Here is a 12,500-nt window from a genome sequence, read left to right as displayed (position 1 = left end):
AAGATTGCGCTAGGATTGTACAAAAGAACATCAACGGTAGAAGGAAGAAGGAAAACAAAAAAAAGGGAGGTAGAGAAAGAGAGATAAAAGGGGAAGATAAATAACTAAGTTGATATGTATAACTGTTCACTCTGTAACTAGTGCCTTTCATTCCTATTAACATCGTTGCATCGGCTACTCAGAAAGTTTTTCAAAAATATATTTATGCTTAAGTTTAACTATAAATTCATTTACTGATACCTCGCCATGCATTAATTTCTGATTCTACAAATAATAATTGGCATATAAAAAGGTGAGGTTTAACTTTCTGATAATGTTTGATTCCTTGCTTGAAGTGTCAACCTTTATGCCAAAAATTAATTCAGTTGGTGAAAGACTGACGGAGGTGACATTTTCTTTGTTGAACCATTTTATTACCTCTAAAAACAATAATTGGCCCTAATTACAGCTATGGAAAGTGTGAATTATGGAATCATTAAACTCATTTTACAATATGGACACCTTGCGTCCTCCGCCTTTCCAAAGAGGAATAGCTCCTTCTTAGTGACTACTATTCTATGTAAAAGTTTGAAATAAAATTCCCTAAGTTTGTTATCTTTACAAACACATTTCACGCGGCAAAAAAGTTTTTAAAGATGCTTGATCAATTTGTAGGTCTCTCTCCCATTTAGAAATAGCCTTCAGCTCAATTGGTTCTTTATTTATGAGAAGCCAATAATAGTCTTTATTTTTCATTTTGATTAAATTTAAAGAGATCTCTGGGGAAAACTGAAACATGCTATTTAACAGCAGATCTGATCTGTCCGTGGGGTTAGCCCTCGCACTTTCTACAAAGTGTCTAGGAATAGCTGAAACTACTTGAAAGTAGTTGCATCTAAGATCATATTTTTGGATGAATTCTGAGTAAGAAAGAAAATTCCCATCTGTTTTGAGAAGATCATGTACCAGATAGACGCCACGATCGTACCAGCTGTTCCTGTAAAAAATACTTTGACCGTAGATTAAAATATCTTTGTTGTTAAATAAAATTTGCTCTTGGCCGGACTGATTAGGAAAAGATTCTTTCAGTTCCAAGAAAAACAGGAGAATCAATTTATAGAACTGAGGTAGCCCAATCTGATCTAGAAATTTCTTGTCATAATTACATCGTAATATGAAGTTTAGGCCCCCGTATCTTTCGAAAAAATAGTTAGGAATCGCCTTCCAAGATTCATCACCTTTATGTTCATCAGCTAACAGTCTGGAGATCCAAGCTAACTTTAATGATTTTGATAAAACATATATACTTGGTGCTCGTAGACCTTCTTGGTCGTAATCTGAAAAACATCACTTTACGCTTAATTTTGTCCTTTTTATTTTTCCAAATGAATTTAAATATGGCCGAATTTACAGCGTTAAGATATTCAAGAGGAACATCAAGGCTGGATATAGAGTGTATCAGTTGAGAGATACCAAGGCTTTTAGCTATTAGGCACCTTCCAAATAGTGTAAGACTCCGACAGTTCCATATGTCGAGGATGGTCCTCAATTTTTGCAATTTTAACGTAAAGTTGTATTTTTCATTTTCTTTCTCATTGTAAGAGATAAAAGTGCTCAGCACACGGATTGGTTTTTCTGGCCATTAAAATCCAAAGGGTTTGTCTTGTCTATGTCTCCACGGTCCCAGCCACAAAGCTTTAGTTTTCGAAGGGTTCAATTTCAGGCTGGAAATATCGCCAAAATTTTCCAATACAGCAATCGCCTTGTTAATCGAGTTACAGTTACTGTTAAGAAGCGTGGTATCATCAGCAAATTGGCTTAGGTTTAATTCCTTACCGAAAAATTTTATACCCTGGATTTCTTTATCTTGCCTGATTTTGCAGGCTAGTAATTCCGCGGCCAAGATGAATAGACACGGAGACAGAGGACAGCCTTGTCTCACTCCTCTTGACAAGCGAAAATAATTTGTGCAGAAACCATTGTTTAGGACTGCACTCTCTGTGTTAACATAAAATACGGAAATCCAGCGTTGAATGCTTTCACCAAAATTAAGAAGCTCAATGGTTCTTTGTATAAATTTCCATTCAATTGTGTCGAAAGCCTTTCGAAAATCCAGCTGTAAAAGTATACCTGGAATGTTGCGAAGCTTTGTTCGTTCAAGAATGTCATTAATTAGCCTGATGTTTTGACCGATGTATCTACCTTTTATGAAACCTGTTTGGTCGGGGTTACTTAGTAGGGTGAAGACTTTCTCCAGTCTCTTGGTAATAGCTTTTGATGCAATTTTGTAGTCTACGTTTAATAGCGTTATTGGGCGCCAATTAGCAAGTGAGGAGAGGTCGGAGTCCTCTTTGGGTATAAGTGTAATTACGCCTCTCCGTTGAGAGGGTGCCATTTCACCCACTCTGTACGAAGCGTTGAAACTGTCAACCAGATCCTTACCCAATAAATTAAAAAAAAAACAGGTGTAAAATTCCCAAGTAAATCCATCCTCTCCTGGTGATTTATCTCTGTTGAATGAAGATAAAATGTCTTTACACTCCTTGAGAGTGGTATCTCCTTCTAACTTGCTACTCACCGAATCTTCGAGTCTAGGTAATTCTAAGTTTTCAGTAAAACTTATGAATTGCGCATTTTCAAAGCTAGTGGTAGAAGTATAGAGCTCTTTACAAAATATCTCAATTTTCCCAAGTATTTCTTTTTCTTTGGTCACTGACTTACCCTCCGGATGCTTCAACTCCTTTATTGTTTTATGATTGTAATTTCGTTTCTCTAGGTTGAAGAAATATTTAGTCGGTTTCTCACCCTGCTCAATCCATCTTGTTTTAGAGCGAACAATTGAGCCCTTTCCTCTGTTTTCATAGATGAGACAAAGTTCCTGTTTCAACTGGTTATGTTCAGCTTCTAAGCGGTTTGCTCGATGGCTGTCGGCACCGCTACCGCTAGAAATGAGTTGGTCTTGATCGTTCAGTCTCTTTTGGAGATCTCTCTCTTTTCTACGAATATTTTTTGCTTTATTTTTTGCATAAGGGATTGTCAAACCTCTCAGCTCCATTTTGACTAATTCCCATTTAAGCCTTCTTCTTGTCCAGAATATTTTTCACATATAGAAGAATAATTTTCTTTAGTATAAATACACAGGTGATTATACAAAATCGCGCGCTCTCATTGGCTCGCTATCTCGGATTATCAGCCGATAATCATCTCGACGGACAAAATGGCTGCCAGTAGTCGCTTTGCGACTGTAAGTGAAGATGATTTTCGCGTTGAAATGTTTTTTTTTTTTTCTCTTTTTTGAAATAATCACCTGTGTATTTATACTAAAACAATTATTCGCCTCAGGCTCAGTGATTATCGGTGAATATTCACCTCGACTTCGTCTCGGTGAATATTCACCGATAATCACTTCGCCTTCGGCGCGAATAATTGTTAACTAATTAAAGTTACATAATCTTCGTCATCCAAGAGAGAGTTGTTAAATTTCCATAATCCTGGGCCTCTTTTATTGTTGGAGCTATTCAATTTGAGTTTTACTGCCTTATGGTTTGGGGCTTTAGAAACCACAGTTTCTATTTGTTCAACCCAACTGATTTGATGTTGCGGTATTAGAAAGAAGTCAATGCGTGAACAAAGTTTAAGCGCTTTTGATTCGTAGGTATGGCTTTTATTTGTTGGATTTTTCTCTCTATAAGCATCGACTAAATCGAATTCCTTCATCATGGTCATCAACAGGTCCCTAGAGACAGTTGGTTTCCAAGGGTTTCCGCCCTTTTTGTCAATAGCATGCAGTGAAATGTTCTAATCACCTCCTATTATAAGATTTTCAACATCTGTGTTAGACATCAAATATGTATTTAAACTATGTATAAATTCTTGCTGTTGTCGCAGGTCACTTGGGGCATACACATTGCACAAAAAGAGATTCTTTGCATTGGAATTCAAGTCAATTGAGATGATTTTTCCAATTTGGTCCTTGTGAAAATTCCTAACGATGCAATTCAATGAAGGATTCAACAGGATACAAACACCTCTACTGTGTATTGATCCATGTGAAAAGAACATGGCACCTCCCCATTCACTCTTCCAAATATTTTCATCGTTCGGTTCAGAGTACGTCTCTTGTAGAAAAAATACGTCACAAATTTCATCTTTTAAAAAAACAGAAAATGCTTCTCCTTTTTACGCGATTTCTTAAACCTCTAACATTTAGAGAAATAACGTTACATTTTCCTAGTACGTTCACGATTTGACCTTGTAAAAAACACCATAGCAAAGGGGGTTATAAAGTAGGAAGTTATCACTGAGTCATATATGTAAATTGCAGAAAATTGGGAAACAAAAACATAACACAACAAACAGAAAATAGAATCACGGAACATATTTACAACGATATAAACTGTTTGCATGCAGCCCAGAAGAGTTATTTAGCATTTCCTATCCTCACTGATTTTTGGTTGATTAGAGTCGAGATGCTGGTGAAATTACCGTAGCAACATAGGTGACTTACCAATCATAGAATTATAGATTGTCCAGGTCTTCTTTACAGTAAATTCTTGTGGGAGTACCACTTGGAGATGTTTTAACATAAAGTTTACCGTCTAAAGACCAGGCACTTTGAATCGTTCCCTCTCTCTTCATCTGGTTAGCTTTTTTCATGATCTTTCTCCTGTACTGAATTAAATTTTCGTTGATGGAAATTCGCGTGGATTGTGAAGAATCCGCAGCAGAGAGGGTGGAGAACAGTTCTGAGACCTTTACGTTCTTCAGTTCAGTTCGCTTTCTATAAAGCTGAGCCTTCTTTTTTCTGTTATTGATAATCAATTTCGTCATAACGTTGTCAAAGTAGCTGTGGATCCACGACGCGATAGCTCAGTGGATCCGCAGACTACTTTGACAATGTTATGACGAAATTCATTGTCAATGACGGGACAGAGGCATGAAAAACTGACATCATGAATTTTCCGCTGGTATTCCAGTAATTACTTATGCTCCAATACCTTCGCTCCTCCTGTCGCACCTACTCACTTGTTCTAATTATGCATAACTTTTGATTGGTTAGTGCCTGGTATTTATAACCTCTGTGACCGTTGAATATTCACTCACGCTAGCGATCTACGCAGTTTATACTTCAGCATTTATCCCACCCTCCCGCCCAGCATACTGCAGTTGTTGTTATTTTTGTTTACAGGCCGTAGGGATGCTTGTTACGATTTGTTACGCTGTTTCAAATGTGGAAAATACGGTCATTGGGCCAAAGACTGTCGTTCTGCCTTCTGGCCAGGAGGTCACAGTTACCAGTCCTACAACCCCAACTCCTTACCAGTACCTTCCTACAACAAGCCAACGGGAATTCAGTCAAGCCAGCTAGCTAACAAGTATTGAGGAAGACTTAGCGCAGGTAGAAGAAATTGTAGAAAAATTTGAAGTGGACAGTGGGCTACCTTTAAGCGTGAAGGGTAATCTGAGAGCTAACATCGAGTTTTGGAAATCTATTGGTGCGCCTTATTTTATCCTATCGATTATTAAAAACGGTTATAAATTACCTTTTGCTAGTTCGCCCGAGCCCGTGAAGCTCAGGAATAATAAGTCTGCTAGATTCCATGCCGATTTTGTGGACTAAGCTATCCATGAGCTTGTTCTCACTGGGCGTGTCAGCGTAGTTGCTAAGAAACCCTTGGTAGTTAACCCCTTATCAGTGTCAGTACAGCCATGCGGCAAAAAAAGACTAATTCTGGACATACACCACGTAAATAAGTGTTTACTTAAACAAAGAGTGAAATTCGAGGATTGGAAGGTTGCTCTTTCCTACTTTACAAAGGGGTCTTATATGTTTTCCTTCGATTTAAAAAGCGGGTATCACCACGTTGAAATTTCACAAGAACACCAAACTTACCTTGGGTTTTCATGGGAGGTGGCAGATTCTGGGGATGAAATATTTTATGTATTTACCGTTCTTCCTTTCGGTTTATCCACTGCCCCTTATGTCTTTACTAAGCTCTTGAAACCCTTGGGAAAACGCTGGAGATTACAGGGTATTTGTATAGCCATCTTTCTAGATGACGGTTGGGGCATAGTCCAAGATAAACAAGACTGTCACGCTACTGCCCGAGTTGTTAGAAACGACTTGAGCAGTGCAGGGTTTATAGCTAACGATGAGAAGTCGGTATGGGAAGCCACGCAGGTTTTAGACTGGTTAGGCTTGACTTGGAATTCGATCTTGGGCACTTTAAAAATTGTAAATAGAATGATTACGAAGATTTTAAAAACCATTGACCATATTATCAACTCAAATTTTATGGTTTCGGAGAGAAGTTTGGCTTCTTTTACGGGTCAAATTATTTCAACGGGTCCTGTCGTTGGTAATATTGGTAGAATTGTGACAAGACATTGTGTCATGTCCACCTTGTGTAATGACCGTTGGGATATGGAGTTTTACCTTGACGATTACTGTCAGGAGGAATTGTATTTTTGGAAAAAAAATCTTAGCAATATTAACAACAGACATTGTTTCGCATATACATGCCCTAGTTTATTGTTTATTCTGATGCCAGTGCTACGGGTTGTGGTTCTGTTATTGGCTTCAATAACGAGTACGTGTGCCATAGAATGTGGACGGATTCTGAGAGTCTACAGCTGCTCCACGTGGAGGGAGTTATGTGCGATAGAATTTTCTTTGCGTTCGTTTGCCCCAGTCCTTAAAGGATCACATGTCAAGTGATTTACCGATAGTCAAGCTGCTGCCAGAATCGTTGAAGTAGGTGGCATGAAGTTGGACTTGCACAAAATGGCCAGAAGAATTTTCCATATTTGTGTTCAGTCAGGGATTTACCTAGACATACAGTGAATTCCCCGCACCTTAAATCAACAGGCTGATTACATTAGTCGTTTGATAGACGTCGATGATTTGCATACTACCAGTGATTTGTTTTCGTCCCTAAATGAGCGCTCTTGGCCGCATTCTGTAGATTGTTTCGCTAATTATTACAATCATAAGCTATCCCGATTCTTTTCAAGGTTTTGGAATCCCAACACGGTGGGCATCGACTTCTTTATTCAACCACTTCGAGGAGAGAACTGTTGGGTGGTCCCGCCCGTTTCTATCGTTTCTAGAGTTCTTCATTATATGAAGCCTCAAAACACTGTGGGTACCGTTGTTCTACCCTTTTGGCCTTCGGCTCATTATTGACCTCTACTGACAAGTAAATATCTCAAGTATATATCAGCTTATAGCATGCATATCGGAAACCAATCCTTAACGCATGGTGGGAATCTCAATTCCCTTTTAGGATCAAAGGACTTTAAGGGGCATGTCATTGCTCTAAGGATGACATTTCTTGACTAGAATTATTGCTCGTGACGCCTGGGGGTGGCGGCACCTTCCAGCTTATCTGCTATGATTAGTTTCCAGCGTTTGCTTGGGCTTCTGGCTGTTTCTGGTGGCTGCACCAGTGACGTTGCATTTTTTTGGCACTGGCCATATTAGATCAAGGGTGACTGCACACGTTTGGAATGTGAGAATAATCAGTTCTCACTTTGTAGGCCACACTGGCCTTATTGGCGGATGGCACTGATTATTGGTACAGCTGCTTGTACGGGTGACCTGGCACCCGCCCGGTATAATTAGGTTTTCTAGAATTATGAATTGCATGGGTTTTACCCCGCTTTACTTCGGAGTGTTCTTATTTGTAATTTCAGATACTTAGTTCAAGCGGAGCGTGGAAACCTTTCCTGTTTTCGTCTTCACCAAATTTTCGCCAAATCGTGAGCGTGATGTTACAGTCCCGGCGAACTCTACAAATAAAGCCTACCTTAGGGTCATCAAAAGGTTTTTAGAGTGGTGTAGGAGTAGGGAATTAAGTGTTCAATTGCCTTTTCCCGTAAGCACAGTATCGCTTTGTTCATTTGAAAACCATCAATCTTGTGCTTCAAGCGCGTCTTTAGTCCAAGCTCATGCTGCACTTAAATGGTTTCACTCGTTTGTGCCTAGCCTCGACCGTAATCCTCTGGATAGTGAATTTTGTAAGAATTTATAATTGAGTCGGCAAAACGAATCAAGTCTAAACCAATTGCCAAGAAGAAACCTTTATCCTCCCAGATTATTAAGGATATTCTAGACGCTTATAATAAGGAAGATGCTAATTTGAAAGATGTTCCAGGTGATCTGGTGACGTAATTTGGAAGACTGGGAAGAAAAATTTTAACGCCGTATCCCACAACCGCGCGCGGCCTTAGGTGTTGTTTCCAAACTCGCTGTAGTATTCCCATCGCCAAAACTCAACAGATCATTTCGTATATACCACATTTCCTGTTAGTGAATGAACATTCAAGTAGAGACGCCAAGATTTAACTTCGCCTCTGCCATGTTGAATTCGAAAATAAGGCCGCGCGCGGTTGTGGGATACGGCGTTAAAATTTTTCTCCCCAGTCCTCCGAATTACGTCACCAGATCACCTGGTTAGGATAGCTGCCTTATGCTCGTTAGCTTTTGCCGGATTTTTTCGGCATAATGAGTTGTGTAATATTGCACCCAACCATATCGAATTTCACAGTCAATACATAAAAGATTTTTGTGCCTCGTAGTAAGACTGATGTTTATAGGAAGGGTAACTGTGTCTATATTAGTGCATCGGGAACTCCATACTGCCCTGTTAGTGTTTTAAGAAGGTATATGAATCTAGCTGGTATTCACGATAAAAGTAAGCTGCCTTTGTTTAGGCCTCTGGTTTTTCATAGGAGTAATTCTAGTTATACTCTAAGGGATGGAATAATCTCCGACACTACATGTAGAGAAATCCTGAGGGATTCCTTGAAACAACTTGTGTACGTGTAAGATATGTACGTGGAGGAAAGTCTTGATAACAGGCTTCAAGTAACAAAGTTTCTGGGGCTTTAATTTAAGTAGCTGTAGTTCTTATTTCTGTATTGTTTATCGCTTCCTAGTATCCTGTATCTGCTTATTACCTAAAATAAAATAAAAAAAGAAAAAGAACATGGATTATACGAAATTGTAAAGGCCTAGCGGATTACAAAAACCGAAAAAAAAAAAAAAAAAAGAAGAATGAGAGAGAGAGAGAGAGAGAGAGAGAGAGAGAGAGAGAGATTGATACGTTATGGTTAACGCTCGCTTTTTACTTATTGTAAAGAAAATACGTTCAGGAAAAAGAAGGAGAAGAGTGTATGTAAACTATTAAACTGCATTCGGATCCGCTTGCGAATCCTTCCATCTATTCGTTTTTTTCAATAACAAAAAGGCAGAGGTTCCCGCGTCTTTTGCCGTCGCCCCTTACACAACCCTAAGCCTGCATTAATATCGTGCAGCAGATTCTTTCCAATTAAAAAAAGACCCTTTGAGCCTCTTTAGAGGAAAAAGTGCCGAAATAATTAGGCAGTCGAGAAAAGAACGAGGTTCGTTAATTTCGTTTGTGAAGAAATGAGATTTAAAGAAGAAAGTAAAGTAAGTAAAAAATATGGATCCACAAAAGACTTAAAGAAGCCAGAAGACGACAGAAGTAACGAATATTAATCCACAAGAGACTCAAAGAAGACAAACGAAGGAAGTGAAGAATGTCAAAAATAAAGGTTCGTATGACTACTTCTTGTACATCACAAGGACCCTTAAGTACAAGCGCCTGTATGATAGTTCCTATGTGGTGTGTCATCATCCCCGAACCCCGATGAAGAAGTATTGGTTTATGCAATGTTGGACACCCAAATCGATGCTACATTTAGCTTAAAGAAACCTGCGACGAGCCAACGAAGCGTTGTCTGAGTACCATCACAAGTCAAGAGCCACTCGTCGACGGCCAAAGAGTCTCAATCTTGACCCCAAGATTTAAATACTAATCACCTTCACAACTATATCTATTGCCGCCGATGAAGAGCACATCCCGACTAAGGCCATAGCTAAGAACTGGGAATAGTTCAGCTGTATGACAAAAGGTGTTTATAAAAAACGTTGAAACTGATCTAGATAAAAAATTATTAAAAACTGAATTTTCGACTGCAACTGCGGTCTTCATCAGAGTGACTAAAATATGCTGTTCGAGAGTAATATGCTATCCCCGTGGCGGCGAGCATAAACCAGGAACTAATAATTACAAAGAGTCGGCAATAAAAGATCCCGCCGAAACCACTGACCATGACATTGACACTGGCTATGTGGAAATTCTAGAAAAGAATGTCAATAATTGGCACAAAAGAATCTTTTTGGAATCATGGCACTCCACAATAGACAAAAACGCGGTGAACGAGCGGAAACCATTCCCTTCTGTCTATAAGACATTATTGAAGCCCTATGGGATAAAGTAACTTAATTCTTATTTTAGTTTTAGCATATTACTCTCGAACAGCATATTTTAGTCACTCTGATGAAGACCGCAGTTGCAGTCGAAAATTCAGTTTTTAATAATTTTTTATCTAGATCAGTTTCAACGTTTTTTATAAACACCTTTTTATCATATAATGGATACTGATCGCCCATCAAGTATTTAATAGTCTAGCTGTTAAGCCAAAAATCGTTCGCTTTTCGATAAAAGCATGAAACTTAGCAGGATGATTCAATTATAGGTACTGATCATTTTGTGATATAGGGCCAGCAACGAATCGCCTTTTTAAGAGGACAAATGAGCGTGCCCAAATTCACATGATTCTAGCCAGCACGAAAACGAGGCTGAAATAAAACAATTGTTTTTTCAGGAAAAATTTTAGTTTTCAAGATAGACAGTCTAAGGTAATTATCAGAGTAATAAAAGCATCTTTATTGCGTAACATTTTCAGTAATGTATGTCACGTGGTCTATCACGTGACTACGAGAAAGAGAGTTTATACTTCTACGCTATATACTAATTCGCGTGACTCCAGCAGTGTTTTTCCAGGTAGAAATTTTGCGTAAACAGTCCTTAGTAATCATCAAAGAAATAAAAAGCATCTTCCATTTTCAATAGTGTGTCACGTGCTCTATCACGTGACTACGAGAAAGAGAGTTCACACTTTAACAGTTTATACTAATTCACGTGACTCCAGCAGTGTTTTGCAAGTAAAAAAAAAATTACTTTTTTGCAGCAAACAGTCCTTGATAATCAAGAGAGGATTAAAAAGCATCTTCAATTTTGTGTCACATGGTCTATCACGTGACTGCAAGAAAGATAGTTACACTTTTACGCTATATTCGCCGAAAGCAATTAATCATCTTGGCAATGTCCTCCACAGTTGCACAGGGCTGTGCAATTTCAGGCTTGCCTTACGGCATTTGCATTGACCAGTGCATCCTTTCTTGCATCCGCAGTAAATCAGCTCATAACAGGATTCTTGCGCTTGTGGCAGAACTGTCCACACCGGCTTCCATTCACTTCCTTCTCTTCTCCAACCCTATTCTTGCGGACTTGGAATCTGTGGTTTAGTTCCATGCTTTTATCAAAAAGTGAACGATTTTGCCATCTTTTCGGGGCTTAACAGCTGGACTAGAACACTTGCGAACAATTGACGACAACACTCACGACTCATTCGACTACAATGTTGGAGAATGCTCATCGGATTGGTGGCATAACAAGCCGTATGGTATTAGAACAGATCTTGGATAGAGTACCGTGGGTGTTTGCGACGTAAGGAATTGAAGGTTCCTCCGTCACAAGGTTACGTTTACGTTTATTCTCATAAGGCTCATAAAATTGGGGAATTACAAATAAATGGATGGAGAGAATAAGACAAGGCAAAAGATAGTTAAACTAATAGCTTGCCCTGATAGTTGGACAACAATTCTTAATTACGTGGAAACTAAGAGAAAATGACAGATGACTATTTAACAATTATTCCATGAGCGCGCGTTGGATATGAGATGATAGATAGCTAAGGAGGCGCTACGCACCTCGTTGGCTATCTATTGTCTCATATCCAACGCGCGCTCATGGAATAATTGTTAAATAACCTATGATGGCTTAGCCAATCAAAACTCTCGAATTGCATTATCCAATGATCCAGTTTTTAATAACAATAATTAGACCAAGAGGTTGGCCAGCTAAAACTATAGGTGGATGGAGGTTAAAGTTTAATTTCTGCCTGGGCTGGAATTATATTATATATTTAGTTTTACTGAAATTTAATGTTAGCTTATTTGCACAAAGCCAGTCATATATCTTGGGAAGTTCACTATTGATATGATGGATCAAACTATCAAGATCTTTCCCACATGCAGTAAGTGAAGTGTCATCAGCAAAGAGGCGTATAGAAAAATAGGAGGTAGCAGTAATAAAATCGTTAATGTAGATCAGAAAAAGTATTGAGCCAAGGAGGGACCCTTGCGGAACACCCAAATTGACAGCTTGTTTATCTGAGAAAACTCCGTTCATTAAACCCAACCCACAAGGTTTCCGTAAGGGCGCTACCCGCTGTAATAACAAACGACAAAGATGATAAGGAGACTTATACTTAATTAATGAATCCTCTCTTAAAGAACAATTATGATAAAGTCAAATTAGCCTGTACCTTCCACAATTTAATTTGCACTTTTATTTTTAATCTTCTCC

The 12,500-nt window shown here is 38.8% G+C and overlaps 1 protein-coding gene across 4 annotated transcripts in view; it reads right to left on the bottom strand.

Annotated features, from left to right (window-relative positions):
- Positions 1-12,465: 12,465 nt before the first annotated feature.
- The window catches only part of LOC137997855 (uncharacterized), a 17,218-nt gene continuing 17,183 nt past the window's right edge, over positions 12,466-12,500 (bottom strand). For all 4 annotated transcript variants that reach the window (XM_068844150.1, XM_068844151.1, XM_068844152.1 and 1 more), the window contains exon 8: positions 12,466-12,500. This exon is cut by the window's right edge and continues 464 nt beyond it. The gene's annotated coding sequence lies outside the window, so the exon portion shown is untranslated.

This window comes from Montipora foliosa, chromosome 3 (genome assembly GCF_036669935.1).
Source record: "Montipora foliosa isolate CH-2021 chromosome 3, ASM3666993v2, whole genome shotgun sequence".
In the NCBI taxonomy this organism is placed as follows: Eukaryota; Metazoa; Cnidaria; class Anthozoa; order Scleractinia; family Acroporidae; genus Montipora; species Montipora foliosa.
Note: the sequence above shows the minus strand (reverse complement) of the source record. Positions and strands in the feature narration are given on the sequence as shown.